Here is a 13,628-nt window from a genome sequence, read left to right as displayed (position 1 = left end):
GCACGGCCCGCCACTGCTAAATGAGACAATTTGAAATAATTGTATAAACCATTAAATTATTTCCAATTTATTTATGTAATGCACATTTTAAATAATTAATTAAATTTCATAATAAATGTATTTATTTCAATGTGTCTCTTTTGGCCCATACTGGACAGTGAAATAATTAAATATGTCATGAAATATTTAACTTTGTAATGGCTATTTTAGGGCCACATTTATTTAAACAGTTATTTATTGATTTACACTTCTATTTATTTAATGTAAATTTTAAATGATTTCTTACACATTTATATAATAATTGAATCATGTATATATTTATTTAAAGTTGTCTCATTTAGTCCTCCATATTTTTAAGGGTGAAGTTCTTTCCCTGGAAACTTTAGTGATTAAATTTGACAGTTTGAAGTTTTATAAGCTGCTGCTTAGCATAAATTTTGAAAAAAGTTTATTAAAATCTTCTGCTGAGGATAACTGAACAATTTCAGGAATAGTGTGTCCTTTTCTGTAGATTTTAGCTCTTTTTTACAAGATTTGTTGAAGCACCTCTTTGAGAGAGCGCTCATCGAGTCTCACTTTGCATCCAACATTTTAAATCAGAAGTTTTTTTTAAATTCCACAGGATCTGGAGAGGAATCTGTGCCGCCAAAAGAACTGCCCGACTGAGTAAATTCTTCAAATAAGAAGAATAAAATGCATATTTTACATGGAGTTTAAAAAAAAAGCTGCAGAAACTTTCTTGGCACCTTGAATTTCTGATTTTGTCTCCCTGATTTACTCAGGAAACAAAAACAAGCAGATCTTACAGAAAGAGGTCAAACTATGCAAAACTTTTGCATAAACAGGCCCAATTACCGGTTCTGCTTCAGCGCTAGACCCCGACTCACCACACCACACAGCTGCCAGAGTTTTAAACAACTTTTAAATTAAAAATTACATAAAAAAATAACTTAAAGTTGCTCATAATAAGCAGACCTGGCAACATTGCAGCTAATTACTCCACATTTTCTTAGCCCTTGAACCAAGTTCTTCTCCTTTGTGAACTTCATGGTCTGATCTGTGCGTGTTCCTCTGCAGAGACCTTCTGTTCAAAGAGATATGAAAAGCTCAAACTACGCTCATTAAAAAAACACAAATTAATTCACCAAGTCGAGTCTGAACCATTTAAAACCGTATTAGCGCTTTATGACTTTAACAGGAGTTTTTCTTTTTATGATGAATTTCAGATATAACATCTACAAGTATTTATTTTCTTTACCTTTTCATTTCTTTATTACAGAGATTTCAACACATATTTTCTTATAAGTTATAGGTTTTTGGGCTTTACATCAACTTTTTAGAAAATTATAAAAATAAAAACCTTAATTCTAAAAAAACTACTCATTAATCTCAGTTAATCTCATTTAAAAACATATCTGTATTTTACACTGTTCATTACCACAAATATCCATTTTAATTGACTAAATTATCATTTTTAATGCTTTCATTTGGAAAAGATTTCTCAAACATGAAAAAAATGCGTAAAAACATAAATTTATTCTGTTTTACTTTAAGTGTTTAAAAATTTTAATAATATAGTAAACAATATTTCACAGGGCTGCACGGTGGCGCAGTGGTTAGCGCTCTCGCCTCACAGCGAGAAGGCCCCGGTTCAACTCCCGGCTGGGACCTTTCTGTGTGGAGTTTGCATGTTCTCCCCGTGCATGCGTGGGTTTTCACCGGGGACTCCGGCTTCCTCCCACCGTCCAAAAACATGCTTCATAGGTTGATTGGTGACTCTAAATTGCCCCTAGGTGTGAATGTGAGAGTGGATGTGTGTGTGATTGAGGCCCTGTGACAGACTGGCGACCTGTCCAGGGTGTACCCCGCCTTCGCCCATCAGTAGCCGGGATAGGCTCCGGCACCCCCGCGACCCCGGAAGGGACAAGGCGGTCAAGAAGATGGATGGATGAATATTTCACAAAAACTATTGAATTTTTTTTAAGTATTTTTATTTCTTATCTAGTGTTAAAATTCTATAAACAAATTTTCTTCAACATTAAGCACATGTATAAACACTTCTTTTTTTTTTTTTACTTGTATAGCGCTTTCTACCCTCCTTCGAGGGCCCAAAGCGCTTCACAGTCACAGACCCATTCACCCATTCACACACACATTCACACACTGGTGGTGGCTCCGCTGCCGAACACTGGCGCCAACCTCCCACCAGAGGCAATTCGGGGTTCAGTGTCTTGCCCAAGGACACTTCGACACATGGGCGGGAGTCAACCGCCCTACCGCTGCACCACGGCCGACCCAGAACTGAAAGTAAGACAAAAATACTTTTTTGTATTGTTTCATCTTTATATAAATACATAAAAAGACATTACATGTTACTCATTATTCTTACAAGTAGAATAAGAAACCCTTTCATTTTTAACCTCTTTTTATGTATATTTACAGAGATAAATAACTTTTCCTTTTCATTAAAGTCAAATTTACTGTTTGGCCTTTACATAAAAACCTTTTTAAGATGAATTATGATCAAGCAGACCAGCTTTAGTCTTTAAAAAACAAAATTTAGGGTAAAATCCCATTAAATATTTTTTTAAAGCATGCATTTATCGGCAAAAAGCTTAACAAAAATGGAAAAAATGCTGTAAAACCTAAATTTTGCCCTATATTTTACGGTGTATAATAAATGAACCACAAAATGTTTTTATTATATTTTGAAGTTTGATGGTAAGAAATATAAAATTTCTAAGAGGGGTTCAACTTTACTGAACCTCTGAAAAATATATTTTTGTAAAAAGAAAATACAAAAAAAATGTGAGTTTGTGATTTTAATTTAGTTTATTTGTATCCCTAATTATTTTGAAAAAAAAGAAAAGTTGAAAATTTACCAGAAAAGAGAACAAGCCTGTTTTTTTTTGTTTGCTTTGTTTTTTTCTTTCTTGCTGATTTAAAATGGATACAATTATAGCATCCAACTCAAGTGCAATTTAATTTAAAATATATTTATTGTTTTGTCTTTAAAGTCATTAGATGTTATAACATTGTAGCTGCAGAAATTGTGCTTAAAAAACAACTTTAACGCAGCAAGAAGCTTCTATGTTTGTTGGCGTTTATGCTGAATCCTTTAAATCCTAATAAAACATCAGTAACATAAATTAGACAATAAATATGTTTGTGAGAAATGAGTCAATCAAAAACTAACAAGAACTAAAAGCACTTCTTTAAAAGTTTGTTTGTTTGTTTATGGTCATTCTTTAATAATGTACCTGCTCACTTTCAGACGTGAGTTTATTATCATATTTTTGCTTATTACTATTTTTTACTTTATTGTATCATGCCAGCTGCACTTTAACATGTTTGAAACCAATTTAAGTAAACAAATAAACTCCTGTTTTTAAACTAGTGTTTGTGAAATAGATCATTTATTCAGAAAGAGGAATTGAACTGAGTTTATTGAAGAGTGAAACGTTGTTAAATCAAACCGATGAAAAGCTGAAAACGGTTTACAGGAGAATCAGTGCAGCTGTGATTCACTGCTGTGTCAGAGGATGGATCGGCCCGAGGTAACAGAAAAACAGCCTGACAGCTTGACAAATACTTTCTTTTGTCCTGAAAAACGAAACCTGAAAGAATGAATGATGGCAGGACACTCGAGGAAACTCTGCTCTCACCATACAAAGAAGAAGTGCACAGAAACAGGCAATCATGCATTATGATGGTTTACATTTGGGCAAATTCACATTTGCAGAAACCATTTTCTCTGTTTTTCTACGTTCTTTTTCTGCAGGGCAACTATCATTTGAATCAATGAGAGCCTCCAGCTGTTATCTTTTTTCTTCGCTGAGTGGGATCTTAATGTTTATAGTGCCACGATACCTCAGCATCCAACGGATGCAAAGATTTCAGATGCAAAACAGAGATGCTGCTCTGAGAGATGCAACAAAAAACGTACATCTGGTCTTTGCTGCTTTTTGGTCCTGAAAACTTCATATATCTGTTTTTAGGGGGGAAAATTTTAAATTTATTATCCTAACACATTAAAATCTTTTATTCTCATCGTTTTGCCTATCCTGTGTGTAAGTTTCGGTGCAGGTTGAGAGCTGAAGACCAAATGTTCGAGCCTCTGTGCAGCTAAACGCGGCGCAGCGGGTTTATTAACGGAGGAAAAAGCTTTCCGCTGCGGTCAGGGACTCCAGGGATGAAAGAACCACAACAGATGGATCTCCTCAGGAGCTCCCAGACTCGTTATTTTCTTCTGCAGAAACACCTCCAAGTAGTGGAAGTTATTCATATTAATGATAAAAATGTCAATTATCTTCTCAAAGTTAAACTTCTGCTTTAAGAAATTATAAAACCGTTCTAAAACAGCTGGTGGGATGTTAGACAAATTCTTTCTGTCGTAAAATCGTTCTTTTAATTATGATTGGGAAGTTTCTTAGCCAAAATCAAAAAGAAGCATATTAGAAATACAGTTCTGGGATGTGGGCGGGACTGTCGACACTGAGCAGGGATGTCAAACTCAATCGCACAAGGAGCCAATATTCTAAACACACGTTAGGTCGCGGACTGAAAGGGATAAACATTTAATCAACACTCTAAAACTACATTTTAAAAATATAAAAACTTTTTTACATAATCATGAACTATATAGCGCTACTTGCCATAATGCTAGTGTGAATGCTGTAAGATGAATTTGGCCGCTGAAGATGATAGCTGAAAACGCTGAAGCTGATAGCCAGCTAAAAATGCCAAATTAGCTTAAAAAAACATTTAAAAAAAAACTAGGTTAGCCAAAACAGCTAGCACGTAGCTAAAATAATAGCTAAACTCCAAAACCGCCTCAAAAACAAAAAAAAAGCTTAAATTAGTCAAAAAAGCTAGCATGCAGCTGAAATAATGGTTAAACTCTAAAATAGCCTAAATAGCTGAAAAAAGCATAAATTATTCAAAACAGCTAGCATGTAGGTGAAATATTAGCTTAACTCCAAAACAGCCCTAAAAAAAATCGTAGTAAATGCCGATATAGTCCAAAAAGTTATCAAAATGCCAATTTGTAAAACTTTAAAAAACGTCGCTTTTTAACATAAATAATAAAAAGGAATATTCCTGAATAAATCAACATAAACCTTAAAAAGCAATAATAAAAAACAATAATAACAATAAAATAAAATGATCTGGAGGGCCGGTTATAATTACCCGGAGGGCCGGATCCGGCCCCCGGGCCTTGACTTCGACGCTTGTGACTTAGAGCAACCCGCCCCTCCCCTCGTTGATGAGAGCTCCATTTGCACACTTATAGCCTCAAGCTAGCATTAGCGGCATAAAAATAACGACGAGCAATATTGGATCAATGGAGTCGTACAGTTATGATCCAGAATTTACACAGTTCACTACAGCACGAGTGTTATTCGCTAAGTGACTCTGGGACGCCCTTTTTTCAGCAAATGCATCATTAGTCTGAGAATTTTCAAGCATCCGGTCTTCTGATCTAACACGATTTGAATAAAAAAATATTCAGAAACAAAGTTTTAATTGGAAAGTATTTCATATTTGTCCAAATATGAGAAAAATGATTCAAACACAAGTTAAAAACAAAAAATAGATGCTTACTGGAGTGGGTCTTTAAATTATTTTCATAGCAAAAGTGATGGTTAAGATTAGACAGATAAATAGAGTATACTCAGCAATGAGAAAAAATTAATATTCCAGTGTTTGAAACAACATAATGATATAATAAAAAAACAGATTTATTTTGTTTTTTTGAAGACCGACACAATTAAAAATGTAACATGTTCTTGTGGCATTTTGCTGAAAATAGAGGACAAATATGAAGAAAATTAAGACAAATATTGAATTTCTAAGTATTTCCTTATTCAAATCAGTGTGAATCAGGAGCAAATGAAAAAAATGTTTATTTTGTGACGTAGATATGCTGCATCCACCTGTAGACAAAGCAACAGCGGAGCTCGCTAGCTCAATACAGAGAAGCTTGCTAGCATGCCACAGCAGAGCTCGCTAGCTCATAACAGCGGAGCTCGTTAATACAGCAGAGCTCGCTAGCATGCTACAGGAGCGCTCGCTACATCCATAACAACGTATGTAGAAGCTACATCCATTTGTAGACTAATGAATCCACGCACGGTTTGGTTCTCCTGTCAGAGCTGGAATTTGTCTCAAAGCTGCTCGTCAGGATAGCTCTGACTTATGGGTGACGGGAAAGGGGGCGGAGTTGCTCCATGCCACAGTCCCTCAGAGGTCGATTTCTAATGAACTCCTGCCGCTCTGCAGAAACTATGTCCAAGAAAATTACACCAGTTTGTAAAAGAATTAAAGACCACTGGGAATACTTTGAAACTAGATCTAAAAATGTTCAGACTTTGAGACAGAAGTCATGAATAAAGTAAATTTAAATGCTGTTCTGGTCATCTTTACGCCTCAGGTCCCCTAAAAACGTCTACTAATATTTTCCATTCCTCCCTGCCGCTGTAAATAAATCCCTTTTTCTTAGGATAAGAAGTGTCTGTTGTTCCGGTCTGTGGGAATTGCAGCCACCGGGGAGGTTCGGCTTGAAAGCGTGTTGGTATTTGCTTTGATGTGCAGAAGTGCTTGTTGGCCTTCAGAGATGCAGCGGCGTGCCGTCCCCCCGCCGCGTGATCCAACGCCGGATGAAAAGCTCAAGTTAAGGTTGAGATCCAAGAGCCAAACATCTGAAGCTGAACTCCCACAAGAAGAACAAAAAAAAAGGTGCGGCGTGCTTCCCCGAAAGCAGAAGAGCATCAATGAGGGTCACTGCGGCACAAAGAGGCTGTGAGCTGCAGCACAACCCCAAACATCTCCAGGTTGGAGTCTGTTCAAAAGGAAAGATGCTTTGCAAACATTTTATTTATTAATAATCAGGAAAACAAGGAAACTTCAGAGCTTCCTTCCTGTTCAGGATAAACTTAGCAACAATTTTTCCCAATTACAGGTGCTGCGCATGAACAAAGCAGCTAATGCGGAGGATTTAGCAGCAGTGAAGTATCCGTGAACGTAATCCGGGGTTTCTTTTCACAGAGCCGGAGATCCTCTCTGCCTCAGTGAGACTCGCTTCTGCTTTGAGCTGCTTGGGGTCGGTAATTGCTTCACCCCCAGTCTTTATGTAAGACCTTATCAGGGTGAGAAAACCACTACTTAGCTCACATGTGTCAAAGTCAAGGCCCGGGGGCCGGATCCGGCCCTCCAGGTAATTCTATCCGGCCCTCCAGATCAATTTATTTTATTGTTATTAATGACCCGATGTTATGTTGTGCTTATTTCTATATACTTCTATATAAAATATTGCATTTTTTTAAGGTTTAAGTGGATTTATTCTGGAATATTCCTGCATTTTTTTTTCAAAATTGTGCTAAAAAGTTAGTTTTAGTTAGTTTTGGCATTTACTACAATTTTTTAGGCTATTTTGGCTAATAATTCAGCTACATGCTAGCTGCTTTGGCTAATTTAGGCTTTTTTTCCACTTGTTTTTGTCCATGTTCGAGTTTAGCCAATATTTCATCTACATGCTAGTTTTTTTTTTTTTTTTGTTGCTAATTTTGGCTTTTTTCAGTTTTATTAGGCTATGTTTAAAGTTTAGCTAATTTGTCAGCTACGTACAGGCTGTATTAGCTAAGCTAAGATTTTTTTTTCTTCTTTTACGGCTAATTTGGCATTTAGCTAATATTTTAACTGGCTAACAACTTTAGCGTTTTCAGCTATCAATTTCAGGATCTTCAGCTATTAGCACTAGCATCTTCAACAGCCAAATCTCAGCTTACAGCATTATTGCAGCTAATGCTATATATCTAGTTCATGATTTTGCAAAAAAGTTACGGTTTTAAAGTTTTAAAAATGTCGTTTTAATGTGTTCAATAAATGCTTATCCTGTCCACGATCTAAGGTGAGTTTTGGATTTTGGCCCCTGTGCGATTGAGTTTGACACCCCTGATTTAGCTGTTTGTGTGAACCTGCAACGACTATTTTTAAACTCAACCTTTATCCGCCTTTAGCTGGGAACTGGACACCCGGATGATTTCTTATTACCATAATAAGCTTCTAACAAGTCTCTGGAGGACGTGAGAGGAGTCTATTCCAGAATTTAATTTGACTCTGAGGTACAAAGAACTTCCTCTATTGTTGCTCTGGACTAAAACTTCTTCTGACAATAGATAATGAAATTTGAAGCACATTAATCTCATCAGTGCAGCAATAAAACCAGAAACTGGGAGAGGATAAAGGTGGAAAGGTCAGGGCACTTTATCCTGCTTAGGAAGAAGTGCTTCAGAAGACCCACTTGACCTCAAAATGATGGGACGGCCTGTGAAATTTGAGCCGCTGCTGGTTCCGCAGGTAGGAGGGATTCATTGATCTGACTATTTTTGCCTTCTTCTTCTATGTTTTCCAGACTGAAAGATTTTTATCATCAGAGGGGATACCAGGCCAGCTTCCAGAGCAGAAGCACCTCAAATAAAGGTCGGATGAGAGCATTATCTGACACGCCGTCATCAGTCCCACAGAGCTAATGACACCCCCTCGCTTACAGAGGCTGTTTTATTGTCTGCTGCAGACTTCACTGTATTCTTTATCAAACAGAGAGAACGTTACCAGCCAGCACTTCACCATCCAGGACTCATCACAGCTCATTTCACAGGTAATAAAGTCTGCTGGATCCACTCCTTCATGGCAATCGATCAAAATGGAAATAAATGGCTTTGGCTGAGCCCGGCAGACAGCCGTAACATAGCATTTCATGATATTCCCGGCTAATCTGCTGCCCGTGTTTTCCATCACAACCCATTTTGGCGAGCTGGATGTCATATCAGATTACAGCGGCTGACTTAATGGGAATTTATTTTAAACTAGGCTTTTTGGAGTGATTGAAAAATCAGCTGTTTGAGCCAACATGAGGAAAAAAATCATTTCAGCTCTTTTCTATTTTTCTCTGCTGCATGCAAACCTGCATGTGGGGCTTTGGAATGATGGAAATCTGGCTGTTTTGGAGGTTGAGGTTGCACAAACGTGCAGATTTTCCATTAAATGCACAACATGGAAAAAAAATACTCCAACAATTGCATCTTATCCTGTTATCCTGTGGCAAAAAATCTTCAAAAAAAACCTGACAAGCTAGGATTAGTACTAACATTTCAAGATAAAATTCCAAGAATTACACTTTTTTTTTATATAAATAAAGTCCAAAAGCAACAGTTTTAGTCATGCATGTAGTCATGTTCTAGCAACTTTATAAACTAACTCTACAACTGTTAAGTCCCTAATGAGTGTTTTCGTTGGAATCCCACTGGTTTGCATTCTACCTAAACACAAGCTGTGGTCAGAGCTGCAGCTCAATCCGATTTTAAAGCTCAGGTCATTGTGACACATTTCAGCAGCTGCTCTGCTCTGTAAAAGGTTCGCTGATTCGCTCTGATGCTCAAAGAAAACGCTGGTTTTACACCTGCGTCTGTCCACCAAAAGAAGAAAAAATGTTTTGGGGAAATACATTTTTAGTCCAAAAATGCGACAGTTTAAGATGCAACTAAAGAATAAAGAACTTAAGATGAAAATTGTGTTTTTGGTGGTTTTAATGAGTTTCTGTAGCATTTTTCTGATAATTAACAAAGATAATGTATCTTAAAACAAATTTCTGAGTATTTCTTTATTAATATTGTTGTGTATTTGGAGCAGACAATAAAAGTGTTAGAAAAAGATCGTATAGAAAATATGCTGCCACAAGCTCCCTGCTCTGCTCCACTTCCATGAATGTCTTTGTTTTCCTCGTCTGAGCTGGAATCTGGACCAAAACTGTACGGCTGGAGGGCTCAGATCTTTCTCGACATGTAGATGAACCGGTCATGTTAGGTTTGTCTTGTGAGGGGCTGTAAGCTAGTGGTAGAGCGTTTAAATAAATTGGTACTTCCCACAACTTACAGGCAATTTTTTTTTCTAGAAAACGACACAGGTTTTCCTTTTTTAGCTAAAAATGCCATAATCATAATACTCCAAAAGCCACGCCCCCTCAGAGGAGATTTTGAAAACAGAGGCTTCAGATATCCAACACCCAACCAAGACAATAGTCATTTATCTGAAATGAGGAAGGATGCTCAGATTCTTCCAGAGGTCTCGAGAGTCGTGTTGAGACCAGCAGCCTTTAATCTGTCATGATATTCACTTGTTAGTCTGTCGTCCCGTGAGGAGCTGCTGTTTAAGTCTGAGCGTCTCCCGTGTTCTGTTGGTGGATTCCAATTAAACTCAACCAGGAAGAGTCAGAGTCTGTCCTCTGACATGTTCAAGCACCCAGATTATATCCTGAAATGTTATGTGGACTTACTAACACAGTAATGTGATCTTATTATGAAAAAAATAATTGCCAGTTTTCCCTCTTGTGCACAACAGTGTCTGTTGCAGCAGCAGATGTGTGAATTTCAGAGGAAAATCTTCAGCCTGAAGCCAAACTGTCCAACCTGCTGCTTTGATGTCAAAGTGATGAAAACACACCAGAGTCTGAGCGGAAATGCAGCTGCTCGCACAGACTGGAGGGGCCGCGCTCATGCAGACCTTTCACCCCTCATGTCCTCCAAATGTTGTTAGAACATAAATTCATCTTTAATTTGCTCAACGAGTTCGAGCTTGTGATAAAATATCAAATAAGTCCAAGCATACATGCATTTACTTTGTGCTTTTCGGAGTCAAACTAAACTAAACTAAAATAAGACAACACACCAGTGCAAGACTGCAGAGGAAGAAAAGAACAAAACACACCAGCACAACTCAATCTCCTCCATCATTGATTATTTATGGAGTCATCAGATACAAGTACATTTTAATTCATAAAATAAATCCTGTTTAAGCGTCTGAAACGTTGTGCAATTCTTGTATAAACTTCATTATTTCCAGATTTTCTGTTTTATAGGCTTAAAAACTTAAAATATCAGTTTAAATCTTTTTTTTGTTTAAAATGTTTTTTTCACTTTCAACTGTTTTATTTTGGTTTTGAATTAGAAAATTTCAAGTTTGAAATTTTTGTCCCCATTCTGGCTCGTGGGAGCGGAGCTAACTCAAAGGACCAATCAAATTCAATGAGGGAAGGAACTTCAGTCCTGGTGCATTCACGGACTCAACAAGACTTTTTTTCAAGTTGTTTTATTTGGCTTTCAAATCTTAGTGCCTACATGCAACTTTTATATGTATTATTTTTTTATCTTGTTATCAGATGCGATTTAGATCACACCAAAAAAAAACACACCAGGTGCAAGAGACAGTCCGTCTGCCGCACTGCAGTGCACATGCCACTAGGCAGAGGGCGCCGGTGAGCCTGGAGAATGTGACGCCGCGGCTAAAGAATAATAGAGTGAGTGGTACCAAGTCCAGATCATTTTCTAAATGGAGGATTACGAGTCTAAACTCAGGAAGAGACTTCTACAAACATGTTATTCATCATGTGTTTCCTCAGAAGAAGCTGCGCACAGACTTCATTTACAAGAAAAAGTAAGTCAATAACAATTTTATTTACTTTTTTTAATGTTACAGTTTGTTAATGGAAGAAAAATACTGAATTAGAATTTAAACAACACATTTTAATCAGATGGCGAATCAGTCGGGTTCATATGTTTGTAAATCTGACTGATGACCTCACCAGACGTCACCTGTACATCATAACTCTGTGTAACTCTCATTATCCGTACTAATACTTCACTAATACACACGACGATCCATTTTAAGTACGTCTCTTGAGGTGGCCGTACGAACCTCGAGGGAACTTCAAGACACATCTGCAACTCATCTCTGACTTTCTGTCCATCAACGACAAAGTGTTTTTGGCAGCAACAACACGAATTCTTTATCCAATCTATGAGAATAAAACCAGAATTGTTACGATGAGAGTGCAGATTCTGAAGTATTTTAAAACAAGGAACAATACTTGAAAATGTGGGTTTAAATGTAGATACACTTTTGGAAGATCTGACCTCATCTTGAAGCTGAAAGTAGCTTTCACTGCAGCTTTAACTCTAACTCTGATAGCTTAATACTTTTATGCACTGTAAGTACTACAAATCTGATTTGGATTCAACAAGTGATTTACAAACAAGCAGAGAAACTTTTATATAAATATGACCTGAAAATCAGTTAAAAACCCACTCCTATCATCTTTGGGATGGTTCAAAGCATTTCTAATGGTCTCTTAACTATGATTTTGTTGGGCTTTTTGGGAAATTCTGAGTCGTTTTCTAGGACATAGTTTCTGCAGAGCGGCAAAAGTTCTTTAGAAACTCCCCTCTGAGTTGTGGGCGGGACCTCTGCCACAAATCCTCCCCGTTTCTGAGAGCTCGCTCTTTGGACACTCGCTGACAGCCCCTCACAACCCCAACCTAACACCTCGCAGTATCAGAGCCATCCAACCGGCTCAGACAGGAAACACAAAGACGCTCATGGATGTATTTGTCTGCAGGTCGATGCATCAGAACGGAGCGGACATAAGAAACTCTCATTTTCTCTTTTTGACTGAGACAGTGAAGAGGTGATTTACATCACAGTAGCAAAGAGACTCGATGGACCAAGTTCAGTTCTGCACCTGCACTCACGGTGTGATTGTTTCTCACAAGAGCTGATGAGCTTTTGACGTCTGCAGAAGTTTGATTCTCTGGAAGAAAGTGAATAAATCAGTCGCTGATTTAGTGACCCCAGATATTTTTATGCTGGTGTTTCCTGTCAGCATCATCATCTGTGACAGCATTCCTGCTGGGATCATTGCTATCAGGACCTGAAGATGTTTTCCTACCAACCTGCCATCGAAGCTCCTCATTGGCTAAACACACCTGATCCAGGTAATCAGCAGCAGATAAGACCGGATTTCTTGAAAATCGGCAGGAGGCCGGCCCTCGAGGACTGACTTTAGACACTCTTCCTGTAACACTTTCAGACTTGGGCCAAATTAAACTAATAGCTGAAAACGCTAAAGCTGATAGCTTAAAACAGTGAAGCTAATAGCTGAAATCACTGAAGCTAATAGCTGAAAACGCTAAAGTTGACAGCTGAAAACACTGAAGCTGATAGCTGAAATCACTGAAGTTAATAGCTGAAAACGCTAAAGCTGATAGCTTAAAACGGTGAAGCTAATAGCTGAAATCACTGAAGCTAATAGCTGAAAACGCTGAAGTTGACAGCTGAAAACGCTGAGGCTCATAGCTGAAATCACTGAAGTTAATAGCTGAAATCAATGAAGCTAATAGCTGAAAACGCTGAGGCTCATAGCTGAAATCTCTAAAGCTGATAGCTAAAAACGCTGAAGCTGACAGCTGAAAACGCTCAAGCTAATAGCTGAAATCACTGAAGCTAATAGCTGAAAATGCTAGAGCTGATAGCTGAAAATGCAAAAGCTAATAGCTGAAAATCCTGAAGCTGATAGCCAGCTAAACTATTAGCTAAATGCCAAATTAGCCTAAAAAACTAAAACAAAAAACTTAGCTTAGCCAAAACAGCTAGCATGTAGCTGATATATTAGCTAAACTCCAAAATACCCTAAAAAAATCTTAGTAAAAAAACTTTAAAACTGTAACTTTTTAACATAATTATGAATAATAAAAATACAGGAATATTATTCCAGAATAAATCAACTTAAACCTTAA

General features: G+C 37.5%; 1 protein-coding gene across 1 annotated transcript in view; it reads right to left on the bottom strand.

Moving 5' to 3' along the window:
• LOC112148735 (calcium-binding protein 7) overlaps positions 1 to 13,628 on the bottom strand; it is a 38,676-nt gene that overhangs the window by 11,623 nt on the left and 13,425 nt on the right. The gene's annotated exons all lie outside the window — the stretch shown is intronic.

This window comes from Oryzias melastigma, linkage group LG9, assembly GCF_002922805.2.
Source record: "Oryzias melastigma strain HK-1 linkage group LG9, ASM292280v2, whole genome shotgun sequence".
NCBI classification, from domain to species: domain Eukaryota; kingdom Metazoa; phylum Chordata; class Actinopteri; order Beloniformes; family Adrianichthyidae; genus Oryzias; species Oryzias melastigma.
Note: the sequence above shows the minus strand (reverse complement) of the source record. Positions and strands in the feature narration are given on the sequence as shown.